The sequence below is a fragment of the Mastigoproctus giganteus genome, chromosome 2 (genome assembly GCF_048544385.1).
Source record: "Mastigoproctus giganteus isolate SK-2022 chromosome 2, ASM4854438v1, whole genome shotgun sequence".
Taxonomy (NCBI): domain Eukaryota; kingdom Metazoa; phylum Arthropoda; class Arachnida; order Uropygi; family Thelyphonidae; genus Mastigoproctus; species Mastigoproctus giganteus.
Window position 1 is genome coordinate 208,237,159 of NC_143576.1, and position 19,304 is coordinate 208,256,462.

The 19,304-nt window shown below is 36.7% G+C and overlaps 1 protein-coding gene across 2 annotated transcripts in view; it reads left to right on the forward strand.

Annotated features, from left to right (window-relative positions):
- Nucleotides 1-19,304, forward strand: part of LOC150090018 (pleckstrin homology domain-containing family G member 4B-like) — a 1,014,666-nt gene that overhangs the window by 18,805 nt on the left and 976,557 nt on the right. Inside the window, exon 1 of one of the 2 annotated variants that reach the window (XM_090389714.1) lies at nucleotides 2,750-2,814. The exons of the other annotated variant lie outside the window; for it this stretch is intronic. The gene's annotated coding sequence lies outside the window, so the exon portion shown is untranslated. Of the gene's footprint in view, nucleotides 1-2,749; nucleotides 2,815-19,304 lie in introns of those variants that run through there. 2 annotated transcript variants of the gene reach the window in all.

The window sequence follows — 19,304 nt, forward strand, 5'->3', positions numbered from 1 at the left end:
GAGACAGTGATGTACACTAGTAAAAAGCCTACACTTTGTCTATATCTTACTACACATTTCCTTATTCATGCTTGGAGGTCGCTGATTCTGTAATCTTACTCTATGTTAAACAAAAAGTATTGTAAAAATTGAGATACTTATTTACGTTGTTGATATATAAATTTATGATTTTTTCAGAAACTTCCAGTAGTGAAACTATTCTTTAATCTTTAATCTTTAATCTTTATTGTATACAAACATGGTATATACAATAGACCCTTCACAGCAACAATGCCAGGGGTTTTACATTGGTTGGTGGACAATAGCCTTGGGGGAAGGGGGCCCACATCGAAGTTCGGGCTCATCCCCCAGAGCCAACAATAAAATAGAATCAGTGTCAGATTATTTACAGGACATTTTATGCTTTTGACAGTATTTACAATGAAATAATAAAGATATTCAGATTTACATTATGTTATATTGATATTTATATTCATAAAGATATTGTTGACTTTATTTACAACACATTCATAAACACATCGTGCTTTGAACATTATTTACAATATATTGGGCATTATTACGCTGCCCTTATCAATGTGCACTTTGCCTGGCCAAGGTCAGGCTCTTAAGGATCTGTCTTCGGTACCTCCGATCCTTCACAAACCTACAGAGGTCGCCGTCAATTGAAACAATTGTGGGGAGCATCTCCCTGGGGAGAAAGCGGTCGCTAAGCGATAGTCTGTTATAGTGAGCTGTGAGCGTGGGAGCTGACCTCAGTGCGGGTAGAGGGATCCTCCAGCCACACAGTTCCCAGATGCTGGGCTCCGAGACCATTCCGGTTGTCATCTTGACAGTGAGAACAAGGCGTTTTTCAAATACAAGATCTGGAAGTCGGGCAAAGTGAAGTGACGTCACCATCGCAGTTGTCCTTTGCTGGGGTGGATGACGATGTTTTTGCGTGATCCAACGAAGGAGCCAATATTCGGCGGAGTACACGCGCTTGATGTTGGTAGGGGCCGCGGACCCCCAAATTTCTGAGGCATACAGCACGACGGAGTATACTGAGGTGTATATGTACCGACGAGTCACATCCAGATCCCTAACGTGGAGCAGTTGTTGTTTTGTGGTCCAGCGCATTTGACAGAATTTTGCCGTGAGCTTGTCAATGTGGGGGTTGAAGCTCAGTTTATAGTCGAAGACGACTCCCAAGTCTGTATGCATCTTGACCACTGGGAAGGGAATGCCGTCTAGAGAGACTTGGATTTCAGTGGGTTGGCGCTTCAGAGAAAAGACAATTTGTGCTGATTTGGCAGGGTTAATGAGGAGGCCAAATTGATGGAGATAGATATTCCCAGTCTTTTTAGTATGCGACCCACATTCATATTTCAATCCAGCTAGGACACACACACACACACACACACACACGTACGCGCGCGCGCGTTTAATTTAAATTGATAAATCTGGGTTCAGAGGGTATTTAAAAATAAATTTTTGATGTTTTTAGACTAAACAAATGATCGGACTGCTAAACTATCTCATTAGCAAAGAAAAAAAAGCAGTTTATTAGACAAATTCCAGAGTTAGGAATCGTAGAATCGACCTAAACATTACATAATTTTTGCCTTGAAAAAAAATTCACAGAAATGTAGTACAGAAGGTCTCAAAACTCTGCATGAAATCTAAAATGAAAACTAAGTGAAATAACAGTTGGTTCACGTTAATTTAAACGCCATGTAGAGATATATAAAAAGTATTTTAAGTATTAGGTTAAAGCGGTGCTTAAAAATTTATTTAAAAATTAAAAATATACATTTAAAAATTAAAAATATACATTTATTTTATGGGCTCTCTGTTAGGTTTGGTTTACTAGTAAAATATTAAATATAAATTGTCCTTGAGATCTAGATTGTGATTGGTCAACCAGCTTCTAAATAAGACCTCTGCATGTCAGAAATTGTCTTCAACGCTGTCGTGTAATGTGCTATCATTTTGTGAGGTTGCTGTTTTTATTATGTGTGTACGCCACAGACAGTGTGGCAGCCCATAATATTTTTCACGATATCCCAAAGGTATAGGGGATTGTCTTTCTAATGTTTGTTCCTTTTCTGTTTACCTCTGATATTTAATGACTACCTGAATAGGTAGGACAGGCAGAAAATTCGTGTATCTTGGTGAATTGACAGTTTCATAAATCACTATCTCCTTTTAAGATCAGTATCAAATACGGTAGTTTCTTTACATATTTATTTAAAAATATGTTGGAGGAAATCACCACTGCACTAATCATCATAGTGATTTCTTTAATATCTGAAGCATGTCAGAAATATAGACATGTAAAAATATATTCGTACACGTTGCTCGAAGATATCAGAAATATAGTACGTAATTTAGTATCTCTTTCTCTCTCTCTCTTTAAACTTTTGTTTCCTTTGACAAAGCAATTGGTAAGATTGTAGCCTGCAAATGCTTTTAAGTGATAGTTAATCAGTTGCTTTAATGAGATCATTTGTGATTCCAGCGGTGACTTGAATGCACGTAATGTCGCATGTAATGCCGCACAATGCCTGAAAATGTTCAATAAAATAATTAAGTTATTTTACATTTTAAAAATGAATGTCGATAAATCTTCTTTTTTTTTTCATAATATCGTAAGATCTTTATTTGTTGCAGGAACCTTATAAAATTAGAAAGGTGCAGTGATTAGATGGAGAAAGAATTGTAATAGTGATGCTTTTCTACAAACTTAGTAGTACAGCAGAATCCCAGTTATCCGAAATAATTAGGACCGAGTTTATTTCTAATAACAGATTTTAAATACATCTAAGATTACAAAAGGTAAGTAAGAAAAAACTTAGTTCGAAAAAATCAGAGTAATTTGCAGTTATTTATATATTATACAAATATTTTGTACATGTTTATACTGCTTTAAAACAATTTTCAATGTTTTGCTGCTCGAAAGTTAGTCTTTCACCGCCCCACTCCTGCAAAATTCTGTATTTTCTCCAGACATCGATTGGTTCTCATCCAATTATTCTTGCGAGTCGTCCGATCTAGTAGCGGCTAAGGCCTTTAAACGCTGCACTTACTATTGCTTTCGGTGATCTGTATTCTTCTTAACATTTTTTCCTCCATTTTTAGTTTCTCTCTGATTCGGTTTAGTATTTAATGCTGAAGGTGTTTCCTTGATTGTATAAAAGTGATAACATGAATTGAAAACAACTCCCAGCTAAAAAGAACTTAAACGCTCCTATGGTAGGTTTTTTTTTTTTTTTTTTTTTTTTGGCGCGGGGGCGAGGAAGTATCTGTTCAGTTGAGGTATTCGTTTTGATGGCACTCCCACTTCGGAGAATTATCTTGCACTGTGACAGGAATAATGCCTACCCAAAACTGCTGAAAAGCCTCTATTTTTTTTATGCCGGATGGCACCCATTACATCAATCGCTCACTGTAAGAGAATTTCTTGACGAAACATTTCCAAAAAATGGTCGCTGCGAACCCATTGAGTAGCTTCCAAGGTAAGGTCAAGCTTATTTTTTCCTGTAGGTTTATTTGAGATGTGTACGGCCGTAGACCTATATTTCTAGATGTTCTGGAAATATCATTGCTGAGGAATTTTGTTTTAATTAATCGTGTGTTAACGACAAAAGTAATAAATAAATAAAGTTTTTCTTTATACTCCGGAACGACATAAGGATCAGAGAATACAAGACAATTACTGGATTTATCCGTCACGTGGACTCGAGGCACGATCAACTCAAACGAGTGTGTTACTGCATTTCCTCTTAAATGCAGTCTGCCTAGTGTATAAAAGTATAAACTTTCCCGCATTAACCATTCGGTTATATCAGCCTGTCATTTGCATAAATGAATGCTTTTATGTTTAAGCCACAAGGATAGCAATTTGAAAAATGCTGTTATACGTAAAATGTTTATTTGGCTACAGTTTTTGTTGTGTAAACAATGATTTATAAACCAGTTTTCGCCCTTTCTCTCGAAACATTGAAAATAAAAGGGTTAAGTAACTTATGGCCCACCCTTGTATTCAGAAATGAAGCACTTCCTGTAGTACTTGTTGTTGATAGACGCCGATAATCAACATATCTAGTTCAGGGTGAGAGAACACAAGGCACAAGTGAGTTTGGGAGAGCCGCTTGTATTACTTTAACATCGCTAATAAGTGGCCTATTCTTAATTCTCTACTACTATGTATTTAACGTATAAATAATTATAATTACTACGTGAGGAGGGAAACGCATAATTTTTATTTTCTTATGTACTCTTATTTTTTATTTATTTATTTTTTCCTTTTTCGTGCAGCAAAAGCCCGTGGCTTCCTAATACTAATAATTACCCTAATATAATAATACTAATAATTATCATAATATGACTAATAATTATCTTTTCAGGAAAAATTATCCCAGATATTCAAAAAATCCATTATTTCATTATGTTATGTATTTTCAATTTTATATTCATTATGCAGCTGTTTTTCTGTTTTTATTTTATCATATTTAAAACATAAGTAACTGAACCTGTCCACTCGAATTCTTGCGCCTGTATTAAAGAAGAAAATATTAGCTATACCCGCTATATGAAAGAGGTCCCAGCAATACTGGAATATCTCAAGCATGGCCGTACTTAGTTTAGTTGGCAGAGGATGGAATGCGCTTGAATACTTGGAAGGAATACTCAAATATTTGCTGATGCTGTTGAAGCAATGGTAGATGGCTCGGAAAACTGCTGGGGCTGGGAGGGATGCATACAGGCTAATAGTTTAATGTACTACATAAGCAGAGGTGGAAATGAAATGAAACTGCTGGATTTTAAATGGGCTCTTGTTTAAACTAAAGATCGATAATTTAGTTAGTCTGGTAGCGGTGCATTACCTGCCACCAACAGAATGCTGTTTTGTAAATTGTGCAAAAAAAAAAAAAAAAAAAGCGATGAATTCCACTAAGAAATACTTTTCGTCCCAACAAAATAATCACCAAAAAGTGACAAGAAAACATAGCCTGCTTGCTTGCTTGCTTGCTTATGTATTCTCAGCTTCCAACAAGAAATCTCGGTTTTCGTTTAATTTATGCCAAGATTTTGTTAATGCTGATTTTCCTCTGGAAAACACCTCTCTGATGCTTTTTTATTTGGAAAAATACATAAAGGAACATGTTCCAAGTATTACACAAAATTATCTAAAGAAAATATACCGTAATTAGGGATGAAGTTGTCGAAAAAAAATAATTAAATTTAGATTGACTAGATAGTAGATACCGTACGAAGATATGTTGATAAAATCACTAGAACAATGGAGACCAGTAACCCTTCGAAACTATATTTACTTACATTTGAAGTGCAATTGTCGCTCAGCGTTTTATAAACTCTTTCTGCTTTTATTGGACGAAATTATGATAACGTTGTTCTTGAAAGTCCATCGCAGCTCCTTACACGAAGCAAGTGACAAGGGCTCTTAAATCCCCCCCCCCCATGTTTGCTTAATATGACTTGTTTAACACGTGTACTACGCATAGTGGTGGAAGAAATGCATAGTTTATTTTATGATGTTGGTGTTCAGTCGCAAGTGTATTTTTGTGAAAGGGTCTATCACGTCTTTAAGTGTTCAAGGAAATCACACCTGGACTCGCAATACCGCCTCATCCCGTTATGACTAGGTGGGGAACCTAGTCATAATGGATGAAGGTGATTTGTTTGTTTTTAACTTTGTGTGGCATATAATACAAATATGACATAAAATTCAAAATAATCGATAATGTATAGTTAAATGAGGGTGATTGAAATATGAATGACAATATTTTATACAATTTTGTTAGCACTAAGTATCAAAAACATAAGTATTTGTAGTTCTTAAATAGTTTCCCGTTTTATCTAAATGAAATCCAGCTAACTCTTCTCAAGTTTTTGGATTTTATAATCTGAAACTCGTCACAAAACATACCTAAAGTTGCCTAACACCGGTCGCTCTAAATGCATCGGAGATTTAGCCATTAGCACCACCAACATATCTGAAACACTTCATCGGGTTACAGTACTTGATATTAAGATGGCGTAATCGAGTAGCTAGAAAGCTACTCACCATCTCTGAACCTGCCTTAAAGCTAATTATTCCACTTGGGCATCCTCAGCCTTGTTTGGCTCTGGCAGCCTTTGTGCTGTTAAACACCCGTTCCATTCCATCTCACCATTGCTAAACTCATAACTGGAAGACTAGATGCTCCGGACGTTCATAGGCTCATCATTTAAGAGTAATAGAAAAATCACTGACCAGCAAACAGCACAAATACACTTATCTCGTAATCAGCTGAGCTGTCTGGTAACATGCTACCAGCTAACGATCAAATGAATGATATGACCTAATCAGTCATTTATTTTGATATATTATCATCAGAGAATAAAGACAACTGGATAATGGTTTTAGAATAATCCTATTCTATCTTACAGTTCTGAAACACCTATGCCTTAAGAACTGAAAACTTTGCTAGACGACCTGTGTCTTTCATACATATTTGAAAATATTAAACATTATGCAATTAAGTGCATGCAATTTTTTTTTTAAACTGGTGATCTTTACTAAAGTAGTGTATGCTTAAATCTTTATATAGTACAGTCGAACCTTGCAAATCCAAAGAGAGTCGGAAGAAGCTAGAGACCACGGCATTGATTCCCAACCTTTAGATTCCGACCCAAACATGGGTCGTCATTTGATTTGCTAAGGGTCACGAAAACATATTTTTATTATACCTATATTTATGATATATTTAATGAAATACTGATATATTATACCTATACTGATGTACTGTTTAACAAAATACTACAAATAATATTTAATAAAATAATATTTTCTGTGTTAATCCCAATTAATATATGCTGCACTAAACTTGTGCTACTTACCGCAGCATTCTTTTCTGCTTCGCTTTTTGTTTGCTTAATCACATCAGTTGGCGTCGCACAGTCGTAACGTGTTTTTAGTTAGTAAAGCAGCGATCTAACGTTTGTTTTATGCACCCTTGCTTATGTACGTGTCCATATTATTAGTATAGCAATGTATTGTAAATGCTATACTGTATATTGTAAATGCTATACTGTATATTGTAAATGCTGAAATCTACAATACAATGTATTGTATTGTAGATTTTAGCAAAGCTTTTGACTCAGTCCCACATGAGCGGTTGCTTTATAAGCTGGAACAGGTTGGAATCACTGGGAAAATCCTTAGATGGATATCAGGATGGCTTCAGGGAAGGAGGCAGAGGGTTGTGATAAATGTCTATTCCTCAGATTGGGTTGATGTAAGAAGTGTGGTTCCCCAAGGATCAGTATTAGGACCACTGTTGTTTTTAATTTTCATAAATGACATTGATGAAGGGATAGAGGGCGTGATGTCTAAATTTGCAGATGATGTTAAAATTGGTAGAGTAGTTAATGATCACTGTCAAGCTGAGCTTCTTCAGAAAGACCTAGATAGACTTCAGGAATGGTCAGAAAAATGGCAGCTATGCTTTAATCCAACAAAGTGTAAGGTATTATATCTGGGAAACAGTAATCCCAGAATAACTTATTCACTTGGTGGAGTTCAACTAAACCCAATACTGGAGTAAAGGGACGTGGGTGTTACGATACGGTCAGACATGAAATTCTCTGAGCATTGTAAACAGGTTGCAAGGAAGGCCCATGGTGTCCTATCGATGATCTATCGAACTTTTGTAAGTAGAGATAGGGACGTGATAGATTCAGAAGTTACACATGCCAGCATAGAATCTGTGTGGTGTGAATTAGTTGAAAGCAAAGGTATAATGAAAGTGGGAGTAATCTACTGACCAGCAGACAGTGAACAGTATGACGAGATTCTCTACATGCAAATGGAATGGGCGAGCAAGTGAGGATGTCTTGTTATGAGTGATTTCAATTTGCTCCAAATTGACTGGAGTAAGTGGGAGAGAACCCACCGTGGGAATCAAATTTTTAAAAGAATTAGATGATTACTTCTTTTACCAGCATGTTAGAGAAAATACCAGGGATAAGAATATTCTTAATTTGATAATTACTTTCTAATCAGATAAAATCATGGGGCTCACAGTAGAGAAACCATTGGGAGGTAGTGATCACGCAGTCGTTAGTTGGAAGATGAAGAAAGATGTCGCAGTTGTTAGAGGTAAAGACATGGGTTTTAATTTCAGGAAAGGTGACTATGACACTTTAAAACGCCATATGATATATGTCAATTGGGAAAATAACAGAGGGAGTGTGAAGCAATAATTACAGATTCCATGAATGCATATATGCCATTAAGAAAATATTGGAGGAAGAGGGCGCCGAGTTAGATGAATACCGAGCTAGTAAGTCTAATACAACAGAAAAAAGATGGCGTGAGAAAGTTAGAGCTGTGAAAAGTAATGTAGCGTACAACAGCAAGTTGATCTGCAATCGTACTACAGAAAAGGTTAGAACGGCAACTATTGAATGTGAGAAAGTGCTGGCTAAGAGAGTAAAGAACAGGGACAAGGAGTTTTTCATCTAAGTGAATACTTAGAAGAAGAAAATAAATCAGACCGAATCCCATTGTAATGAGAGTGGGAAAGTATTAGATAACCCAGCTGTCGTTGTTGGTGATTGGAATAGGTACTTTGCATTGATCGTTACCGATGAATGACTCTTCATGGTGTAAAGGCTGTACGAGTGAGGATGACATATAAAATTAGCAATTTCAAAATTACAGATGCTTGTTAACTTTCTAGACTAAAGGCAAGTAAGGGTCCTGGAGTTGATGGCATATATCCAGTAATTCTCCAGATCTGAATCCAGTTGAGAATGTCTGCGATATGTTGGAAAAGGGCAGTTCCGCTTTGCAGTTCTCTACTCACCAAAATGCAGTAGCTGACAAATATATTGGTGGAAGAATGGCTGAATATGGAGCTAGACTTCCTCAGACATCTAGTGGAATCTTTCTGTTCTAGTGTAATCGTTCCACGATGTATAAGGGCTATACTTCTGACAAAAGGTGGTCTTTCTAGATACTGAATAAAGGTTTCTAATGTTTTGGCCACTGAACGTACATATATGTATGTATGCTTTAAATACTTACCAATTCAGATTTGTAGTAAATATCTGTTTCTGTTAACGTGTGTATATTAATGAACTTTTCAATCCCAGTTCTTCCTGGATTTCTTCCCCTTACAACATGCAAATTGGTCTGTGAACATATATGTCTTTTGGCTATACTTTCACACGTACAGCCAAAAGACATATGTCATATATTAGGATTAGTCCCTCTTTATGAGAGGAGAGAGGTGAAATGGTCGTGACTATAAAAGGAAGTGGAATCTTACACTACCCACAGCTATGGTAATCATATCATACTAATGAAGCTTAGTATAGCTGCTAACTTTTCTGATATTCGAAAATTATTTTATTATGTAAAAAGCTGGAAGCACCTATCTTAAGATATAATAACGTTTTAAAGAACTGTCCACGCATTCTTTTACATAGGATCTATAAACCGCATTCTAATTGCATAGGGTATAAGTAGAGGTTTCTAGAACAGGACGCTTCATATCATTTCCAGGCGTATATTCTCTGTAGCACTTTAGCGATACCATAAATACTGATTTAGTGAAGTCCTTTTAATCTTTTTCCGCCGTAATTTTTCATTTTTTTTTCTTGCTTTCCTTCATTAAGTTTGTTTCACTTGATTTACATATATAAATCATTTTATATGGCTTTGAAAGCCTTCAACACGATACTTGTTTAGTATAAAATAAACACTTATTCGAATGTGCTACTTGTCTTCCATTCCAAGTTAAAGTTCCTGTTTCAGGCCATATGCCAGAATTTGATCTTCTTCAGGTACTCTAATAGAAGGTAGGTTGTGATATTATTGTAGCAATCCGTATCACAGTTAAATAATGTGTGCTAAATATTTACTGGTGAGTACTTTTGGGAAATTACTGAGATGAGCAAAGGCAATAAAAAACAAATAAAATAAAAAAAAAGGACAAGAAAGTAAAATGAATTTAGAGAAAGGGATGAAAAGTTAGGCGTATATGATAGAATCAAGTCCAATAATTCTGTTTGAATGGCAATGCATTTATCACTATAAATATTTGTGTTACAATAATGCACCTCATGAAGGTGCATTATTGTACTCGTATATTTATTATACTGAGATTTGTAAATAATTTTAATAAGAATTATTATTAATATTACTTTGTCTCCCTATGTGTGGAAGGATAGAATGTATTTCGTGTGTAGTTTTTCTCCATTTTTACGAACCCCCTGGCATTAACTTACCAAGGTTGTTATCGCTTGTATGGGTTTCATTCACTGAATCAATGAAGTTTGTTTACATTGTGGTTTGACCAGGTTTAAATTTGTTTGAAGGCCAATGCATATAATTTAATCATTCTTGGGATTGAAACGTCTGATGTTTTAAAACCTTCGTTCAGTGGTTCCCAACCGGTGTACCTCGGCATATTGATGTGCCACGACCCTTTTCAAGTGTGCCGCAAGACTAGGAAAAATTCCATTGAGTTCAATGGCAATCACTATTTCGGTGTGCCGTTAATATTCGTCTTTTAACTTAAAGTGTGACTTGAGTGACAAAAGATTGGAAACTACTCCTTAGTTGATGAACATATTATTTATTTATGGTGAAGCTTCCGGACCATCGTATTTTTTCAATGCTGTCGCTTTTAGCTTTCGGTTTTCTTGTCACTCTACTACCAATTATTAAGCTATATCCATCTGTAAACAAATGAAAAAGTATAAGGATGCATATTGGAGAAACGGAAAAAAATTAACCCTAATACCCTATGAATATGGAAATGAAACTACAAGCCCGTTAAATTAAATAAGTTAGTTAATGTACGCAGTGCGTTAAATTTCGGCCGCGTTACCAAATAGCAATAATTCACGATTTATACTATAAAAAAAAAAAAAAAAAAAAAAAAAACGAGCAAAAATTAACCACTTTTATACCAAACCGAAAACATCTCGTTTCTGTGCGTCTGCCGTATTGCCCATTCATTCCTCCAACCAGCAAACAGTATCCAGAGCTTCAGCTGTAATTTATTGTATATGGATAGCATGTGTGTATGTATGAAATAAAAAAATATATATAATTGCTGGATTTTTATTGGTTCAATTTTAATTAAATTTGGGTAGGCTCAACAAGTTGGTCTAACAGAGCGAAATATAAAATTTCATGAAAATCCATCCACTGGGAGTCGGGTTTTTACATGCGGACGGACAAATAAATAATAATTGCTGGATATTTATTGGTCTGATTTTAATGAAATTTGGAATGGCTAAACAATCTTTTTCCAGGGCCCAAATATAAAGTTTCATAAGAATCCATAAGTTATTACATGCGAATGGACGGACGGATATGATGAAGACAGTAGGCACACTAAGCATTTATGTTAACGCGCTTAAAAACGAGCATAAAATAACGATTTTACGCCCAAACAGAGAACATTTCGCTTCTGCGCATCCACTGTATTTCCTATTTATTCCTCCAATCGGTGCGGTGCCGATAACTTACATAATATCCAGTGCTTTGGCTATAATATACGGTATATGAATATCTTATGTGATATGTATGGAAAAAAAAACGAAATAATAATTGTCGGATTTCTTTGTCCAATTTTAATAAAATTTGGGAAAGCTCGACAAATCGTTCAAGAGCCAGTTATAAAATTTTATTGTTCGTGAAAACAGTGGTCTGTGCATATATTTTTTGAAAAATTTGTATGAGTTCTTTGTCGAGAAAAATTTAAATTTGGAAGGATCTGCGAGCTTTACTTGTTTCAATTTTATATACAGTGAACACATACTTTTTTAACGAATATTGCACTACTTTCAACTTAGCTTCAGCTATATTGGAGCACCTTTTGGAAATCCAGCTGTTTGAAAGTAGTACAGTACCAGGGCAACTTTCTGAATATTTCCGTATTAAATAGTTCCATGTTACTTCCATTTTCATTTAACGTGCCAATTTTAAAGGATTCCGGTTATTACAGTTTACTGTATACCTAGAAGAAGAATATGCGTTATATTTTATTTCCTTTATGCAGGGCGGTAACAGTCTTTCAGCTCTACCAGTTATGCTTTTAAAGGCTTGATGTTCATTGGCAGTTTGACTGTGGGTGAATCTTCGGGATTTCCTTAAATTTGTCCACGGCACACGGTGGATTTTTGATTTCAAAAGCTAAGTGCCATTTGAATCGCATTAATCGTGTCGTATGTTATCCTGGTTCCTACATTTCTTTTCTTTTTATCTGTAGGAGTTTCTCTAGCATAGTGGCTAATTCATCTGTTTTATTTTGCGATACCTCTTTAAAATGTTTAAGCTAATGACTATTGAAATACAGCAGCTCGAAGAGGAAAATATTAAAGCATACTAATAATCTTGTTTATATTCCGGCACGACCACCAGATCAAAAGAGTTTACAAAGAATCACGAATGCAATTGTTAATCGTATTTAGCAGTCATGCGAGCTTGAACCACAGTCTTCTCAAAGAAAGTGTACTACTGCACTCTCGCTCCTGACCACTCTGCTACGTAGTACAAGCACTTTAAGACTTTCTGAGCTGACGGGTGACATATCCTCAGGGAAACGTCGAGAGAGAGAGAGAGAGAGAGAGAGAAGTTCAGCGAAGGGAAAGACCTGTTTCTCTCTCTAAAGAAGGAACATTTGAATGATTTCTTAATTTTCTTTGAGAGTTTTTTCAGGCCTTATACGGAAACAAAATTGGTAGTTGAGAAAATCACAAAATTTCCACGCGAGTACATATTCGGCTTCTTTTTTACGGATTGATGATTCGGCCATATCCACTCCTTACAGAAATTAACTCTGAATGAATTGCATAGAAAGCAGTTGTGAGCCGTAGCTCTAACTCGTACACTGGAAGTGACCAGAAGTAAGAGGAGAAGTCATTTCCAGCGCAAGCCATAGTCATTAGCAGTTCTTAAGAAGAGCTGAGAATTCTAGGAGTTCGCGATGAGCGTGCTTTATCAAGTTACCGCTCCTCAAATAAAGAAATCAGGAGAGAACTTAACCATCACTGTTAGTGTGTATTTCGCCTTGCTAAGAAATAGGGATGAGAATATCTTCTTGGAAATTTTGAAGTAAGAATTTCGTTAGTACAAAACGCTTGCCATAACTAAAAGGATATCCAGTCTTACTGCGCACGGGACAGGTAAAGGCGCAGGTTTTCAGAGCTCTGAAAACCTGCGTCTTTACCATTCAAACCATTTTGCGAGTTAATTGATATGATTTTAATTTATGGTGGGGTTCATAAAAATATCGTAGCTGCTGTTCGCAGATAAGCCGAAAACTTTCCAACTCAACGAGTATCAAATCTTAAACCATTTGTTGTTGTGAAGAGACGACTTAGAAAGCAGATACGCTGAAACCACCATTAGAAGTAAACTGTGATAGAGGGAGATTAAAGAACTGCTAATGTTGAAGAGAAAATACTTGGTGTTGTTCAGGTATCTGGTATCACGAGTACTAGAAGATTGTCAGATCTCGTAAATGTTTCATCTCCAAGCTTATGGAGGACATTACACGAACAGCAATTGTATCCATTTCACAGTACGCGTGAACAAAAATAAAATAAATTGTCGTATTAGGGTTATCCGAGAACAATATTATCCACCCATGTGTATTATATCCACAAATTATCTGATCGGTTTGCCTGTTTACTGGGCAAAAAACCCAAGGTTCCTGGAGAAAAACCTTGCTATCGTCACCTGAGACTGACTAATTCAGCCATGGAGTGAAAATAGTTCATTAAACATTCGTCGTGTCATTGACGAGATTCGAACCCGGACGGGATTCCACCCGGTGTGAAGAAGATTACGATTATAACCACTGTGCCACCGGCGAGGACGTGCGCGTGTACAAGAATTGTCACAAGATATGAATAAACGTAGAAACTTTTATTAGTGACTCATTTTGCAATATATGGAGGGTTGAAATTCATAGTGGTGTAAGTCAGTTTATTCTGATTTTTGAGAACAAGGTGTTTTTTGTTTGCATTCATGAAACATTCAAAAAATTTAATATGAATTGTGATACACCTGGAGGTTAAAACAAGTTTAAAAATTTAAATGAGCTTAACAATTTTTGTTAATTTCAATTTTTTGGTAAGCAGTGTTTATATAATTGATTTACACCATTATGTTTCTAAGTAGTTTACCTATTTTGAAATGGGAAATTACTGTAAGGAGATGACTGTGTTATCAAAACTATGATTTCATACAGAAGAGATTATTTTTTACCTGTAAAAAGTACACTATGACAAAATTTGAAAAACCTAGCAATTGGCACATTGGGAATTTTTTATCAAAATAGTTAACATTGTCTTAGTTGTTGCAGAATGATCATAAAAAAAGCTAAGATGAACATAATAAATTTAATTATAATGTAAAAGATGGTCGCAAAATTAAAAAAAATTATAGTTGCTTTTCGTTGATGTTCTCATTTTTTTAAAAAAGCAATTAAAAAGTCATCATCACTAATTCGATAATCATAAAACATTGTCACCACAAACAAGCTACTGTTTATGTTTCATCTTCTTCTTCTTCCTCGCAGTCAAATAACGGACCTAGATCATCAACTTTTTTGAGCTTCTAATACCTTTAAAGAAGGCATGATGAACTGGAGGGATATATTTGAGAAGGTATAGCATATCTCTTTTCTTTAGAAAGTTCAGCACTCTAGGACCATCATACAACTTTTCTTGTTCAGTACTTTTCAAACTCTTAGGTCGACCTTCCTTATTGGGTTTGACATTCAGTTCCCTGAAAGGGATGTGTTCGTCCAATGTACACGTGTAGAAAATCGTGAATGGGTTTTCCTTTTTCATAATGGAGCCACTGTATCTTCAACCAGTTTACACTTTCGCCTTCATTAACATTCTTCTTCCATTTTGTTATGCCTTTTTTAAGAGCTTCTGTTTTCAGAAAGTCATCTTGTTGCATCTTTACAACCATAAACCTGTTGTGTCTTCTGGCAGACTTCATAGTACCATACCATCCGTCCAGAACATAGATAATCTTGTTTTTTCCAGCTTGCTCAATCAGCCCAAAGTCTGAGTCAAGTCATTTGGAAGGTAAGAGTGGCCAGAAACCATGAATTTGTGGTCTGTAACTTCAACTGAAGAGTCTTGAATCAGTTTCACTAAGATAAGGATGCCTTGATGTTCTGATTTTGGCTAGTGCATGTGTCATTGTATATCATCACATGTTTTGTTTTTTTTTTTTGTTCAACTTAATATGCTTAGTCTGGCAAGGTGTAATCTCTTGTGGACCTCTGGATGCAATAGTCTCATCTCAAATGTACATGTAGCCAAGGTTATTTGTGACGTCATGCAAACCTAAATTATAGCAGTACATATTGCGGCTTTGGTAGGCCCCAGAAACAGTTTATTTTGGGGATCGCAGGGCTTTTTGTAAATCTATCGTGATTGTAAAGATGTCAGAATTTCCTCAGGCCTTTTCCCCATCAGCCCTTTAGTTGATTTCTTGCCTTCTCTGCTTTTGCCAAATGCAAAACATGTTGCCCCTTCAAATCACCTGTCCTTTCTTTGTCCTTTTTTACATCAATCGACTGTTCATAGTTGCCACAGGCTTGCAAGTGTCCTTTCGAGGAAATGAAAATGTAAATTAAATTCTGTGTTGAAGACATGTCTATAGTAATACTCTTTAAGAGGTTCAGTCTCTCTTTGCTCACACCATTCACAATAAAGCACATACATTTTTCTTACGTTCAAGTCAGGGCTAAGGAACTTCCTGTTTATCTTTTCCGGATTATCTTTTCGAGTGTAATGACTTTGAAATGCTGATAAAATATTAATGTGATCCTTAAGTAACTGTTTTTGTTTGTCAATTATCTTTTGTGCCGCTACATGTTTTACCCCTTAAATCTTCCCCTGCAGACTTCTTCCCCTTCCTTATTTTTTCTAAAGCTCTTGTCGCCCTTCCATCAGGTACAACAAAAATGTCGAGAAAGAATTCTTTACGAACATGTACTGTGGTATTTTCTTTTTGAATGTCAGACAGATTTGTACATTGCTTTCCTTCCTAACTTCCATTCCGAGGCCACCTTTGCTTTATAGGTTCATGATGTATAAAACTGCATAAATATGCATTATGGTGAAAAAAATATCAAATTGCTTTCTCCTTTCCTCTTCTGTTAAGGACTCTATGCATCATTTTTTTACAACCACAATCTAAATTTTCAAACTGCTTACACTCAACTTGTGTTCCTTTTGAGTTCACATACGCCTGACCTGAATTGCGAAGTTTTCTGGCTACAGCTCTTTTTGACATCTTTCTGGCATGCTTCTTCTACTTGGTTGGTCTCTTGACGTGCACCATTTCTCGAGATTTCAACTTAAAAGACATCTTGCTGCATGAAAACGTGAAATACCAAATATGAAAAGACAGCTTGCTACAACAATACAAACTTGAAACATAACCTCCATTATACAAACTGTTTAGGAGCAGAATGGTGTTAGTCAGACTTCACTATGATTCTAAACATTTTGCTCATATTGTTAACTATTCAAAATAAGTGCTGGCATCTCTTGGTTAGAACTGCAACTTTGACTTACTTTGCTATGAAACTAAACAGTGGACACCTAGAAAAGGCGGGAAATATGAAAAGCTCATATTTATAAAATTACTGACTTATACCACTATGATTCTCAGCACTCCATATACGTGTTTCTCAGTTTCTCAGCCATGTTCTGGTTACAAATGAATCATGTTTCAAAACAAAGTTGAAATTCTCAATTCTCGAAATAATTATAACTGAGCCAAAGAAAACACACATAAGATTGTCACTACTCATTATCAATATACCTTTTCCTTAACTATTCGATGTGATGTTCTTTGAGCCAATCTTATTTGTTCTTATTTTTTACTAGGAAAGGCTTTCTGGAATGGGATATCTACATTTTCTACGGAATATTTCGTGGGAGCTGTTATAATTTTTTGAGTAGGCACCTGGGGCAGATGGAATCTAACCAGTTATAATGAAGGAGGCACAAGGGAAGTAAGCAAACCCTTAGCCATAATTATGAGAGCATCCTTAGAGTCAGGGGAGGTCCCCATGGACTGGAGATGTGCAAATGTATCCCCAATTCACAAATAATTATAGACCTGTTAGTTTAACTTCTGTTCCGGGGAAAATAATAGAGTCACTGGTTAAAGAGGTGATACAGGATCACCTAGACAAGACAGCAGCAATAGTTCAGACACAGCATGGGTTTGTTAAGGGGAATTCTTGTCTGAGCAATTTGATTGGATACTACGATGTGGTCACAAAGGAACTGGATGCTAAAAATAATTTTGATATCATATACTTGGATTTCCGTAGCCCAGTGGTCAGGAGCGGGAGTGCAGTAGGACACGCTCCTTGAGTAGACCGGGGTTCAAGCCCCTGATTGCTAAATACGGTCGATCTGCCAACCCGCACTGGACCAGCGTGGCAGATTATGGTCCATTTCTCTCAATGTGAATTGTTGAGGACGCTTCCATCCTGCAGTGGGCTTGGATTTCAGGAAAGCTTTTGATACTGTTGCACATGGAAGACTGCTGTACAAATTGGAGCGGTATGGCATCAAGGGCAAGTTACTGTAATGGATAAAGGGATGGTTGAGTGGGAGACGGCAGAGAGTGGTAATAAATGGACTGCTCTATGTGGACTTATGTTATTAGCGGAGTCTCCCAGGGTTCGGTGCTGGGCCCATTCTTGTTTTGTGTATTTACCAATAATATTAATGAAGGTATATCAGGCATAATGTTCAAGTTTGCAGATGATACAAAGGTTGGCAGGGGTGTTAATGACATTAAAGACGGTATGCTGTTGCAACAGGATCTAGAAAAGTTAGGCAGATGGGCTAAGTGGCAGCTGAAGTTTAACATTGACAAATGCAAAGTACTGCATATGTGTAGCAGTAACCCAAGAGAAACGTACCAACTCTGTGGTACTACACTCAGCGAGGTGGAGAATGAAAAAGACCTGGGGGTAATTGTGCAGTCAGATATGAAGTTCTCTGAGCAGTGCAGACGGGCTGCCAGAGCAGGTCATGGAGTTTTGTCAATGATATATAGGAATTTTGTTAGCAGAGACGAGAAGGTGATTATCCCTTTGTATAGGAATTTTGTTAGCAGAGACGAGAAGGTGATTATCCCTTTGTATAAGGATGTATAAGGCAATGGTCAGGCCACACCTTGAGTACTGTATACAGATCTGGAGATCTCATTTTACGAAGGAGTAGAGTTTCTAGAACGAGTACAGAGAAGGGCAACAAGATTGGTCAGAGGAACAAAGGGGTGCGCTTATGATGAAAGGCTTAAGTTCTGCAAGTTGCAGCATCTGGAGACTAGGCACCTGCGAGGTGATCTGGTTGAGGTGTATGAGGGTTCAATGCTGAGAGGATACTTTCACTTGCTCAGACTAAGAACCTCAGGGGGCATAGATTCAAATCGAGGAAAGACAGTTGTAGAGTAGATTGTGCGGAAGTTTGCCTTTAGCCCACAGGTAGTTGATTGCTGGAACAGTCTTCCATCTGTCGTTGTGGAAGTTGATAGCTTAAATAAATTTAAGGCTGAACTAGATAAACATTTGGAGTGACCGGATGGGTGAAATGGGAAGGTTTTTTTTTTTTTTTTTTGGCTGATGCTGTATAAGCTTGCATCATATGCCTCAACTAATGCTAATGCCAATGCTAATAAGACCTACTTCTTGAAAATCGGCACAGGATAATTGTGACACCAGCCCGTTTTTACCGTGATGTAACTGACTTTTTAAATATAGAGAACAATAACTGATGGTTTGCCGGAACAGCCCTGTACAACAGCCACCGCCACCATCAGCCCTTACACCCTTGGATTACTTTTTAGGGTCATATGAAACCAGTGGTTTATTCTATGCGTGTTACCACGTAATACAAACTGAGAAATCGCAATTTGGAAGCTGCTGAAACCATTGGCGCCTCCGTAGCCAGGAGGGAAGGAGCAGCAGTGCGCAGCACACGCTTCTTGATTATACCGGGGTTCGAGCCCGTCACCACCAAATACGGAGGATGCGGAAAGGTCAGGGAATGACCACTGCATATTCACGGAGCAATATGGCCTTAGTTGCTAATGCCCCTAAAAACCAAATAATAATAGCTGAAACCATTATCTATTCAAAAAAATGTCATATTTCGATTTTCCGAGAATAACCTCATCCACTATGGGTATTATGTCCATAAATCGCGCGTGTTCTCTGGGCTGACTAAAAAATGCGAGTTTCCGT